This window comes from Cyprinodon tularosa, unplaced genomic scaffold (genome assembly GCF_016077235.1).
Source record: "Cyprinodon tularosa strain WSP-4 unplaced genomic scaffold, ASM1607723v1 ctg10, whole genome shotgun sequence".
NCBI classification, from domain to species: Eukaryota; Metazoa; Chordata; class Actinopteri; order Cyprinodontiformes; family Cyprinodontidae; genus Cyprinodon; species Cyprinodon tularosa.
The window spans coordinates 458,755-469,819 of NW_024037782.1; positions in this window are offsets into that span (position 1 = coordinate 458,755).

Genomic DNA, 11,065 nt, shown 5'->3' on the forward strand with positions numbered 1-11,065 from the left:
ATTCAATGTTCACATTCTCCCTCTTTGTGGATGGGCACGATTCGCACGATGTGAAGCAGTGGACAGAACACACAACCTTGGAGGGAGCCTCAGCCTCATGGAGTTCAAGTCTTCTTCAAAACGTCCAAAAATCATATGTGTATCTCTTATCATTTTTAGAACATAACCTAGGAGCTAAAGACAACATGTATGCAATAGTATAGATTAATGGGGCAGAAAACACATTCAGATACAATACAGATCCATTATCCTTTAGATTTTGGAGATATAGTATTATTTGTCAGCAGCAGCTGTTACATTTGGTGATGGCCCTAGGAGTGGGAGACCATCCTAAGCCTTAAACTCAATCAGTCACTCTCTGGTTTATTTCTGTCATAGCTGCCATGCATTTAAACTCCATCAAAACCAAGTCAACAACAGAGTTAAAATAATCTTCCTTGAAAAAGGGCTGATTTTATTCAACTCTGAGGGGAAACAGTGATATTCTGATTTAGAGTTATCCACCACATTGTTAGTCATCGATGCTTTGCTGATAAGGTTTTTAAAGATGTAGACTTTTGAGGGTCCTTAAGTAAGTTAATATTAATTTATCTTACCATATTTGGGAATTGAGGAACTTTGACTCCTTAAAAACAACTCTTTTAAATACAAAATTGTAGTTCTTTGGGGAGGGACCAATTTTTATGTTCAAACTTTGTTTTTGTTTTTTCCATTTGGGTGAATTTTACTCTGAGAAATTTACTGTAAATGATAGACTAACATATAATGCCACTAAATACAAATGTTTTTAAAAGAAAAAAAAAATATATAATATGAATTTCTTACTCACACAAAACTAAAATGTTTAGCATTTATCCAGAAGAGACGCAGAGATCCACATCTATCCGATCTGTTGAGAGAAGAAATACTTTTGCTGTCAACAGATCAGAAATTAAATAAAGAGTAAAGATTAGCAAGAAGAAGAAAACAATAGTTGGTATTGGCTTGCAGTTCAGGTTGCAATGGTCAGAGGAGATCAAATTGGAATTTTATGGCCTGCAAATTAAATGTTGTAGGAGAAAATAACACTGCAGATTCTGTGATGCTATGTTGTACAAGATTCTCTTCCTAATAAGAGACAGGGAAGCCGGTAAGAATTTATGGAGATTCATCGAGCTAAGTTTGAGACAACAAAATGACAATAAAAAAATATAAAGTCAGAGCTCCAATGCAACACTCCAAGATTCAGGGGTTTTTGCATATTTTACAACAACCTAGAAAAACGTATATTCTTTCACCTAAATGCTGATTTCTTTTCTGATCTCCAGCAGCATTTTTTGCAACCTTAAAGATTTAAACACGTCTTTCTACTCAGCTGCTTAAATTCACACGTCACAAAATCAATAACAACGCTGCAAAGGGAGGTTACTATGCATAATCCTTTCTTTGTTAAATGCCTGAATGAAATGCGATGAATTCTGTGGGACTTTATTCTCACGGACCTGCTGAGAATATCTTTCATGACAGCTGCATGCAGCGGCGTGATATGATTGACAGATTAGAAAGCAGCCAGTCTTTATAGGCTGATCTACAGACGCTGCTGTGCTGCTGCTGCTCTTCCTTTGTGTGATCAAAGGTGTGAATGGAAGCACAGCTACAATGAATGAGCTTACACCTTGTTCTCTCTTACAAACACACACTGAGTGCACCAAGGGACCAAGTCTCCTTCCCTTTCCTTCCCTTTCCTTTCCTTTCCTTTCCTTTCCTTTCCTTTCCTTTCCTTTCCTTTCCTTTCCTTTCCTTTCCTTTCCTTTCCTTTCCTTTCCTTTCCTTTCCTTTCCTTTCCTTTCCTTTCCTTATTTGAGGATGGGTGAATCCTTGCTCAAGCACAAGAAATCGTGCCGCAGGATCCTATATTTAGCCCCTGGTTTGATCAGAAGAGTCTCTCCACTCTGCAGCACTCAGCTCTGCTCAGTCAATTACAGATCTGGATACATGTGTTGCTTCTTGTTTTTCTCCCTCATCTAACAGCAGCAGAGGGCGTGTTGGTTTCCACTTCTTTTGATATTTCTCACACATGATAATTTTGGTTTTGTGGGGAGTCTTGAACAAGAAGAACATGCCTCTGCAACTTTCTTTAACTGGTTTTATATCTGATAGATTTGCAATAATAAGCTGTGATGGTTTCAGCTGCTCAGCTGAAACTCCCTATTGTCAAACCACAAAGCATAACAACACAATGCTTTAAAAATACTTTCTACCACACTGAAAAAAAAAGGGTTCAGCTTTTCATATTTGAATGTTTATTGTTGCGAAAGCCCATTTACTGGTCGGCATAGGTTGATTTGCAAGCTAATCCTGTACACCACCTCAGGTTAAAGTAGAGTAAAAGGCATCTAGCAATGATGCACAGTGAATGGGTGAAAAGTAATTATTGTCTGCATGCTGAGGGAGTTATTCAAATCAAAAAGATTTAGCCCTGGAAACCAAGGGTAAGATAAACATAGGAGAAAGAAACTTAAAAAAAGAAGCAAGTAAAAATAAATCGGAATAAGCAGACTAACGACATTCAAGAGTTATGTAATAACTGCCTCAAAACAAAAAGGAACGAAACAAATATGAAAAGCTTCATGACAAATCAGAAGAAAGAATTGCTTATAATATTTGACCTAATGTGGGAAGGCAGAGATCCTAATACAAAGGATTTATTGGTCCCAGAATAGGGGCTCGTTAAAAAGAGCTCTTTTGGGTTTTGATTAGATAGTTGGAGTGTTAAACCTCTGTAGGTTAGGAAACTAAGCAAAGGTTCAGGAGCACAACTGGTCTTAACTAAGCAGTTTTAGTGAGTATGAAGATCTAATGAGGTGCTGCTTTTATTTTCAGACGTCTATTCATGAGGGAGAATAATTTACTGACAGATTTGGATAAACACACCACAGCTTTATATGATTAAGTCAAACATGGTAGCTGTAAAGGACTACATCTGGTCAATAATGTGAAACTGTGTCTCTCAATATATCTCTTCCATATTTTTAAAATAAACTTCTATCTTCTATTAACTGTAGTTGACAGGCCAACACAGTATAGGAGAACACAAATGTTAAGTGGAAGAACAATCATAGATGGTTTTCATTTTTTTTCTTTTAGAAAAAGAAAAATAAGAATCTAAAAAGTGTGGCATTAATATTTTTTTTTTTTAGCCAACTGAATTCAATCCTTTAAAGCAGTGTTTCCCTAGCCTGGGTGCCATTCCAAACTTAGTCCCGCCCACAACGTTTGAGGTCGGGAAGTTCGGTCTGGCATTGCTCCATAGTAGCGCGAGTATGCTCGCCCAATATCTGGTCAGGCCAATCAAATTGTCAGGGCGGACTTTATACGATGATGGACAGATGATCAACAGTAACGTAATCAACCACGTTACTTGGGTGACAACAACAATGGCTGCCGCTGGAGAGTTGAGGTGTGTAGATTCTACTATTAGGTCTGTTCTAGAAGATATCGACAGCAAATTCATTTTAAAAGAGGAACAGAGAAACGCGATCAAAGCATTTGTTGAAAAGAAGGATGTTTTTGGCGTCCTTTCTACGGGATTCGGCAAAAGTAAAATTTATCAGCTGGCTCCCTTGGTCGCTTAACATACGTCACGCACTCCGTTGCTCTTATTGGTTGTAGGTCTATCCAATTGAGTGCAGAGGCATTTTTTTTCCTGGTTCGTTCGAAACGCGCCCCATAATCACAGCTCTATGGAGCAGTATCAGACTCATATTCTGACTAGAATTGAGTAGGACTACGTCAGGCTAGTGTTTCCCAACTGGGGGAACACATTCTCCTAGTGGTCAGGGAGTGCATTGCAAGGGGTACATGAAAATATTTCCTAGGTAGTAAAATAAAATAGTGCTGGAATCTGTTTCACTTCGTGAGGACCCAATTGAAAAATCAAACAAGCTTTTATCAACTAAAAAGTAAGTTTCTCTTTTATGTTAAAGTTCGCCTTCAGTTTTGACACGTCAGAACCAAGCAGAGGTACATCCTGGATGTAGAGAACAGCCTAGTATCAGCTGTTTTTCACACTGAGCTTGTGAAGCTCATCAAAGCAGCTCAGGTGTCTCGATGAAAACAAAGTAAAACTAATTAAGTTAATCTGACTATAATTTTTGCTCTGGATTTTGTTCCCAATGCATCTAATTTAAAATCTGTCTGTAACAGAGTTATTCAGCGGAGTTCCAAGTTTATAAATACAGATTTATAACAGGAATTTATTTTGAATTTATTTTGATTCCTTTCTAACTTTGAGGTAACATATATATGATGTTTTTTTTATTTGAGATGGAAAGCGTAAAATGACGAGAATTAAATGCTCCAATTAAAAGAGTAAGTAAGTAAAATATTTTTTATTTTCTAATCAGTTATTTTATGTTTCTCTTATGGGGTACAAAAGTCAAAAAAGGTTGGGATTTACTGCTTTATAGAACCAGATTTTGTTTCAAGTCTTTGTTGATCCTACGGTAATCCCTCGCACCGAGCATCAATCGCCTGCCTCTTTTAGTCTCAAGACTTTGAAAGGTCCATCTTCGTCAGCAAGAATCAGCTTCCATGTCCCTAATGAGAAACAGGCCTCTTTCAGCCATGTTTCATGATGTCTTGGGGAAGTTTTACGTGATATTAGAGGTTAGTTTTCCCTGCATATAGTGCTTGGTCTGTAGGCCAGATAACTGGATTTTGGTCCCACATTTCAAATAAACTTTAGACCTCCTGCAGTTTGTTATAACATGAGAAAATGTGGACAAGATTAAGGTAAAGGACTGAACAGGGGATGAAGTTGGACAAGCCGAGTTCTGTATATTTAACATCTATTAATATTTTATAGAATCAAAGCTTGTTTGATTCAGATTGCTTTGCAGTATACAGCTGCTGCTGACAATGCTGAGTTTGCAGCCTTTCCTACACACCATTAGCCTTTTGATTCAGGCTTCCACCATCTGGAAGGAAGTACACATGCGTCTGCCTTTATACAACAGCCAAAAGGAACATCCTCTCACTGAAGGGACTTGTCACGGGCCAAGGACCCCCATCATGGACTGAAAAAGCAAGTGATGAGTTTTGAGGAGTATATTTTCTCAAGGGAAAATGGAAAAAGAGGTAAAAAAAAAATACAGGTAAACATAGTAATCTATGGCTAACTGTGCGTTTTTCTCTTTTGTAGAAATACAGACTAATTGTGCATACACATAACACAAATAAACACTACTCACAGCATTAACTGTATACAGGATATGAAGGTCTCATCTGGTGTTTGGCCTCATGTCACATAGCAGATCTCATCTGAACCTTTGGATATGAGGGAAAAAAGAACTACACAAGCACATCTACTGTACCAGTTTTATTGCTCACCAAATACAATGCTGCCATGCCTCTTTGAATATGAATGGCCAATTTTAGTTCTTGAGAGGAAAAAATACTAAATATGTTTGTTTCAAAGATCTTATTATGCTGATAAAGATTGCAAGTCCTCCAAATAGACATCTTTATATATCTAATAATAGGTAGCGTATCGTTCACCATGACCCACTTATAGTCATTTCAGTGAAGATGTATAGCTGAGAGAGAATATCTTCAGAGAGGCTTTAATTCCCACCAATAATAAGCTGCAATATTTAATTGCTTCCCTGTGAGACATTTAAACTGATCACATGCAGCTTCCCCTGCTGCTAAACTAATTTCATCTTTGTAACATTCAGTTTCATCTTTATTATGACTCTTTGACATCCAGTTTTTTCCCCCCTCCTAACTATCAGTTCTACAGTAAGAGGAACTTTTAAAAATATATTTGCATGTATTTGTATATATTTCATTTTAGAGTATTGTGTATATTTGAATGAGAGGATTGCATATCTGGTCTGATGGCTGTTTAGATTACATTACGCCCTTCCTAAAAAAATGAACTTCTCAATTATTTAATGTTGTTTTCATCAACCAAAAAGTCAACATTGAAATTTTCATAATCTTGATTGACTGAGTGATAACTTTATTGATCTCACTATGGAGAAATGTACTTGTTACATCAGTTCAAATAGTCAAAGAAGAAGAAGGTGCCAAAGGAAGAAAAAGGTGCATGGGATATATATAGTGTATATAGTGCGTACACAGTAAGGCCCTCTTCCTCTTTGACTGGCAGTTAATAGGATACCTATTTTATTGTAGTTAAGGTCTGTGTTTAGTTGACTCAACATTCCCATTGTTTTTGCACTAGCAGAAACATCCAAAAGTTGCAACAAAAGTTTAACCATACCAAGGTACACAATTTTCCTCTTATATAGAGGCTGATTTCACACATAGAAGTGAAGTATTTGAGAAGTTGTACTGGAAGTCCTTTATCTGCGACTTGATTTCACAGAAAACTCTTGAATCCACAAATCACAAACTTAGAGAGTCAAAACATTATTATTGGCTTTTTCATATAGTAAAGCATTACTAGTTCATAGCTGATAATACAAGTAATACAAGTAATAATAGGTAGAGATTCACCAATCATGCTTTTCAAAGTTTGATCAGTTTTTTTTCTCCAGACACACTAAACACAGAACCTGGTCAAAGAAAAAGAAAAAGCCCCAAAAGGTTATTTGATATGGGTGATATGTCAGTCTCCATCGTTTACATATATGTATATACATGTATATAATTGTGTATATATGTATATATATATTTTTTTGCATGTGTGAATATTGGATGAAAAACAGTTTTACAGGTTACTCTACTTTAAGTTAATCTAAGTGCAATTAGAGGGAGAGGGGGTATGAAAAATATGTTTTATTTTTTCATTCCCCTTTTCAGACAATTATTAATTAATCGATGACATTTCTCTTGCTCTAAACTGACTAAGTCTCTTTTGTGTGTATTTGGTTTATTAGTTTATTATTTTTCTTGTCAAAATGTCTGAAATAAATTCCTGTTGCATTTAATGAATAAAGCCAGGGGGAGTTCTGGGGCATCTTTATTATTAATATTAGTCATATGCATAAAAAAAAAAAGGCATGAAATGAAAATGCATTAACATCAATATTTACAAACAGATCCAAAAACATATTTATTTCTATTCTTCAATGGTTAGGTTAGTTAGCCTGAGTGCAGAAAAAGAAATTCCTACTAAGGCTCGTTTTACTTTCCAAAGCAGCCACCATACTGAACAACAGCTGGCTGCAGTATTTCTCTATAAATACTCTATGCAATTACATCAGCTGGAGCTTAAGGTACCAAAAGCACATTAGGAAGAAACTTTTATTCAAGTCCTGTGTATCTTTGTCTGTGTGTCATGTGTTTGATGTGTTTTCTTTGTAGTGTGAAACAGTTCCCCATAATCATGGAAGTGTTTATTTAACATGTTTTTATTTATTCAAAATGTATAGTCAGCAAAAAACAATATACTGAATCAAAATATAAAAATGCTAGCTCCATACAGCAGAAATAAATAGTTTTGCATTAGCATGCAGGCTCCAGTGGGCCCATCTGAGGGCTTTGACAAGATTATTCAACAAATAGCTGTGAGATTATGGAGTCAGATCCACCTCTGCTTCATTTATATAAAGCACATTGCCTTTTAGCTAAAGGGCTTCTGTTTAAGATTTGAGTTCTTTTGAAATCCTGTTTTATTAATAGCAAAGAATGTCTTTAGATTATATAAGGACAGAAAACAAATGAGGAAATATTGCTCAGTGTCAGAATCCAAATTGTGAAAGAAGCAATGCTCCGTTAAACCGCCGGTGAAAAAAGTGTCTCAATGTTCCAACTGATCTCTCCTTCTCTAATACTTTTATTCCCTTCTCTTTTATCCCTGTTCGTCCATGGCCTCCATCTGTTCTCTAAAAAGTTTTATTTTAGTTTTTGTCGCTCTTCCTGTCTCTCTGTTTCTCAGTTTCACCTCTGACCTCCTGTCTCCCTTTTGCAATGATTCACACCCACTTTCATTTCCTTTTCATCTGTAAGAGGAAGTCTCGTCTTTGAGCTGCACAAAGTGAATCCCCCAGGGAGTTACTTCCCATCAGTACATGAAAGATCCAGCTCCAAATGTCTCTGGAAGCTGAAGGGACCAAAAACAGGGCATTTTATAATCTGGAGGAAGAGGCATGGCGAGTTGTTACAGGCTAATGTGATAATAATTAAAAACCTGTGGTAAGTATTTCATTTGTTTTAGTTTGCAAGTGATTTTTTCAGCTGGGGTCTGATGATTTAAAGTCCACCTGCCCACCACCTATGATTATATTTAAACATATAACTATGTTAATGGAGTTTGTCACTCACACCTGTGTCGTCTCTCCATCTTTTACTCCCCCCTCTCCTTCTCCCTCATTAACGAAGCAGTGCCTCCAGCTGTAGTTTATATTTGAACTTTTCCATGAATACCTGCTTACTGTAACAGTCTACCCCTTCACAATAAAACTGTCCCCTTCTGTAAGCTTTAAATATTTTTATAGCAAACTCTGAGTGGGAAGTGGTTTGAATTGCGTAGCATTGCAAACCAAAACCAACAGCCCGCTGAGGTTTTCTTAGTTGCTATGACAGATCTGTTTATGTCTTTGGAAACAGAAACATCTAATTCTTTACTATTTCTTCAAACTACCTTATAATCTGTGTTATTTTTTCTTATATGCATAAATCATCGGTTTCCAAAACTCGGATCGGTGGTTTGCTTAGTTTAGAGTACTGACCAAGGCTCGCAAACAGCTTTCTAATCAAACCCACAAATTTGATTGCATGTTTTTATTACAAAAAACTAAACATAAAAATTTAAAAACAAACTCATAGGATTTATGAATAAAAGGAATTGTTTTTCGGTCCAAACATAAAAGGAATTTAAACAGTTTGCAACCAAAAGGATCTTCTATAGGATCAAAAACCTGATATGCTGTGAATAAATATATGTCAAAACCCACTTGGAGAAACTGAGCGCATGTTATAGATCTGCTCCCAGTGGGCCAACAGCCTATAATGAACTCCATCAACTGATCGGATGCAGAATCCAGTTAATTGATCTGTTTGAAGAAACCAGTTACAGGGTTAAATTCGGTAAATAGTTTCTCCTGCTTGCAATATTTCCTGTTTCCTGATATTAGATAATTAGATATTTGTAACATTTTAGCTGCTGGAGTGTTTTGTCATTTTTTTTATTATGAGCAGATATTGCATATTATTTTATTTTACATTTTATTATTATTATTTTCATTAATGTCTACTTCTTGATTAGATCAAGAACTCCTCAAATTTCACTTTGTGTAAGGTTTTTTTTTTTTTAAAGATAATTCATTCTTTAAAATCTTTAATAAAACATTGGAGTCAACCTTTAACCTAAGGCTATTTTCAAAAACTCAAGAGTCAATTAATGCATCACCTTCAGGAAAGAACATTCTCATTTCCCTTCTACTGTACTTATATTTAGGCTGATAATAAAAGACGGAATCTTCATATATGAATTTGTTTTGTGTCTAATTTGAGCAGCGATATAGATGAATTCTTCATGTTGTATTCATGACAGATATTTTTGAAAATAACAAAGATTAGTACCCACATGCAAAAAAACAACAAATGTCCCTTTAATTTTATATCATGTGTTTGTATTTTGTTCTAATTTATTTCATGGTGTTACTAAAGACGTGTTGCATAATAAAAGAGGGTGAGGCGGTTTTGTGTAAATGTTCTCTAACTCCACAGATGTGACTCAGGCCTTGTGGCCTTCTAACAAAGAAAAAGCCTCCCTCAGGGCCAAATGTAAGAAATTCTGTGCTGCTTCAGAGAAAATCTCCAGCTCTGGTCTCAAAAGTTTGTCTTCTTTGTTTCTACTTTAGAAAAATCTTTAAATCTGGGTAGTTATTTTACAACCAATTGTTCAAATGTGTTTTTTTTCTGCTTTCTGTGTGATGGTTTTTAATTTTACTCTTCAACACGATCATTTACCAAATAATGTATCTGAAAAGTTTTATGCAAGTGAGAGGTATATTTTTAAGGCAAACAGAAACCTGGGAATAACACTAACCCCTGATATGAATAAAAACAGATGTTTCTGAATATTAATAACAACATGAATGAGAATTTAAACAACAGGAGTATGCTCTGTCCATCTGTCCTGTTCTTTGACTTTGCTCCAGCGTATTTCACTTTGTGGAGCCATTTACTTCTGTTCTATAGAAGCAACGATAACAATGTTCAGTAAACAGCGAGTCACAGTATCACACTGATCGGTTTGTATGGCAGACCTGAAGATTTTACATACAATTATCAATATACAAGGAGAAACTGGTGAGGCTTCACTATATTACTGTGAGGAAATATACATATAACCTTTAACTGTGGGTTGAGTGAGGAAATTAGGAATTACATTATACAGAGTATTCAGTAAAATAAACAGAAGCAAAAACAAAAATGATTTCAATAAAAGTATGAAATAACTCATTAATAAAGCTTTCATAAAAAAACATGATTTTGCTCAGCTTAAAAAAAGCCTAAATTATTTAACATTGTGAGTCCCTGCTTTGTTCTCTTTCCAGCTAATCTTCTGCAACTACAAAAAAAATTAAATAAAATAGAAAAAAAAACAACACAAACACAAACTAGTTAATTTGATTATTTCAGTCACTGTTCATGCGAATATTGATCATGAGGCAGAAGCGTCACAATCAGATGCGGCGCCGGCAGCTCGGCTCCAGGGGTTACTGCTCCTCGTCATCTTAGAAGGAGAGTCTCCTCCATTCTGTTCTCCTGACAGTGAAAAGAGACACTGGATCATTATTGGAAACAACGTGTAGTTATTTTTGGCATCTTAAAGGTTATCAGGATTCTCTGTTTGCTAACAGATATTTCTCCCTCCTGTTTTGGTCTTACTTTCAAACCTTTCCATCTTTATGGGAAATGAAATCATTACTCATCTGTAAAAGACAATTTTATTATATTTTCTTTCTGTAAACAATGTTTTTCTTTATGAAACATCAACAATTTTCAATTAAACTGCCACCTGCTGCGGTATCTTTGTGTACAAAGTGTACTAAGGATGTTATCCTTAACAAAGAAGATATGGATTTAATTTCTGACCTTATAACCT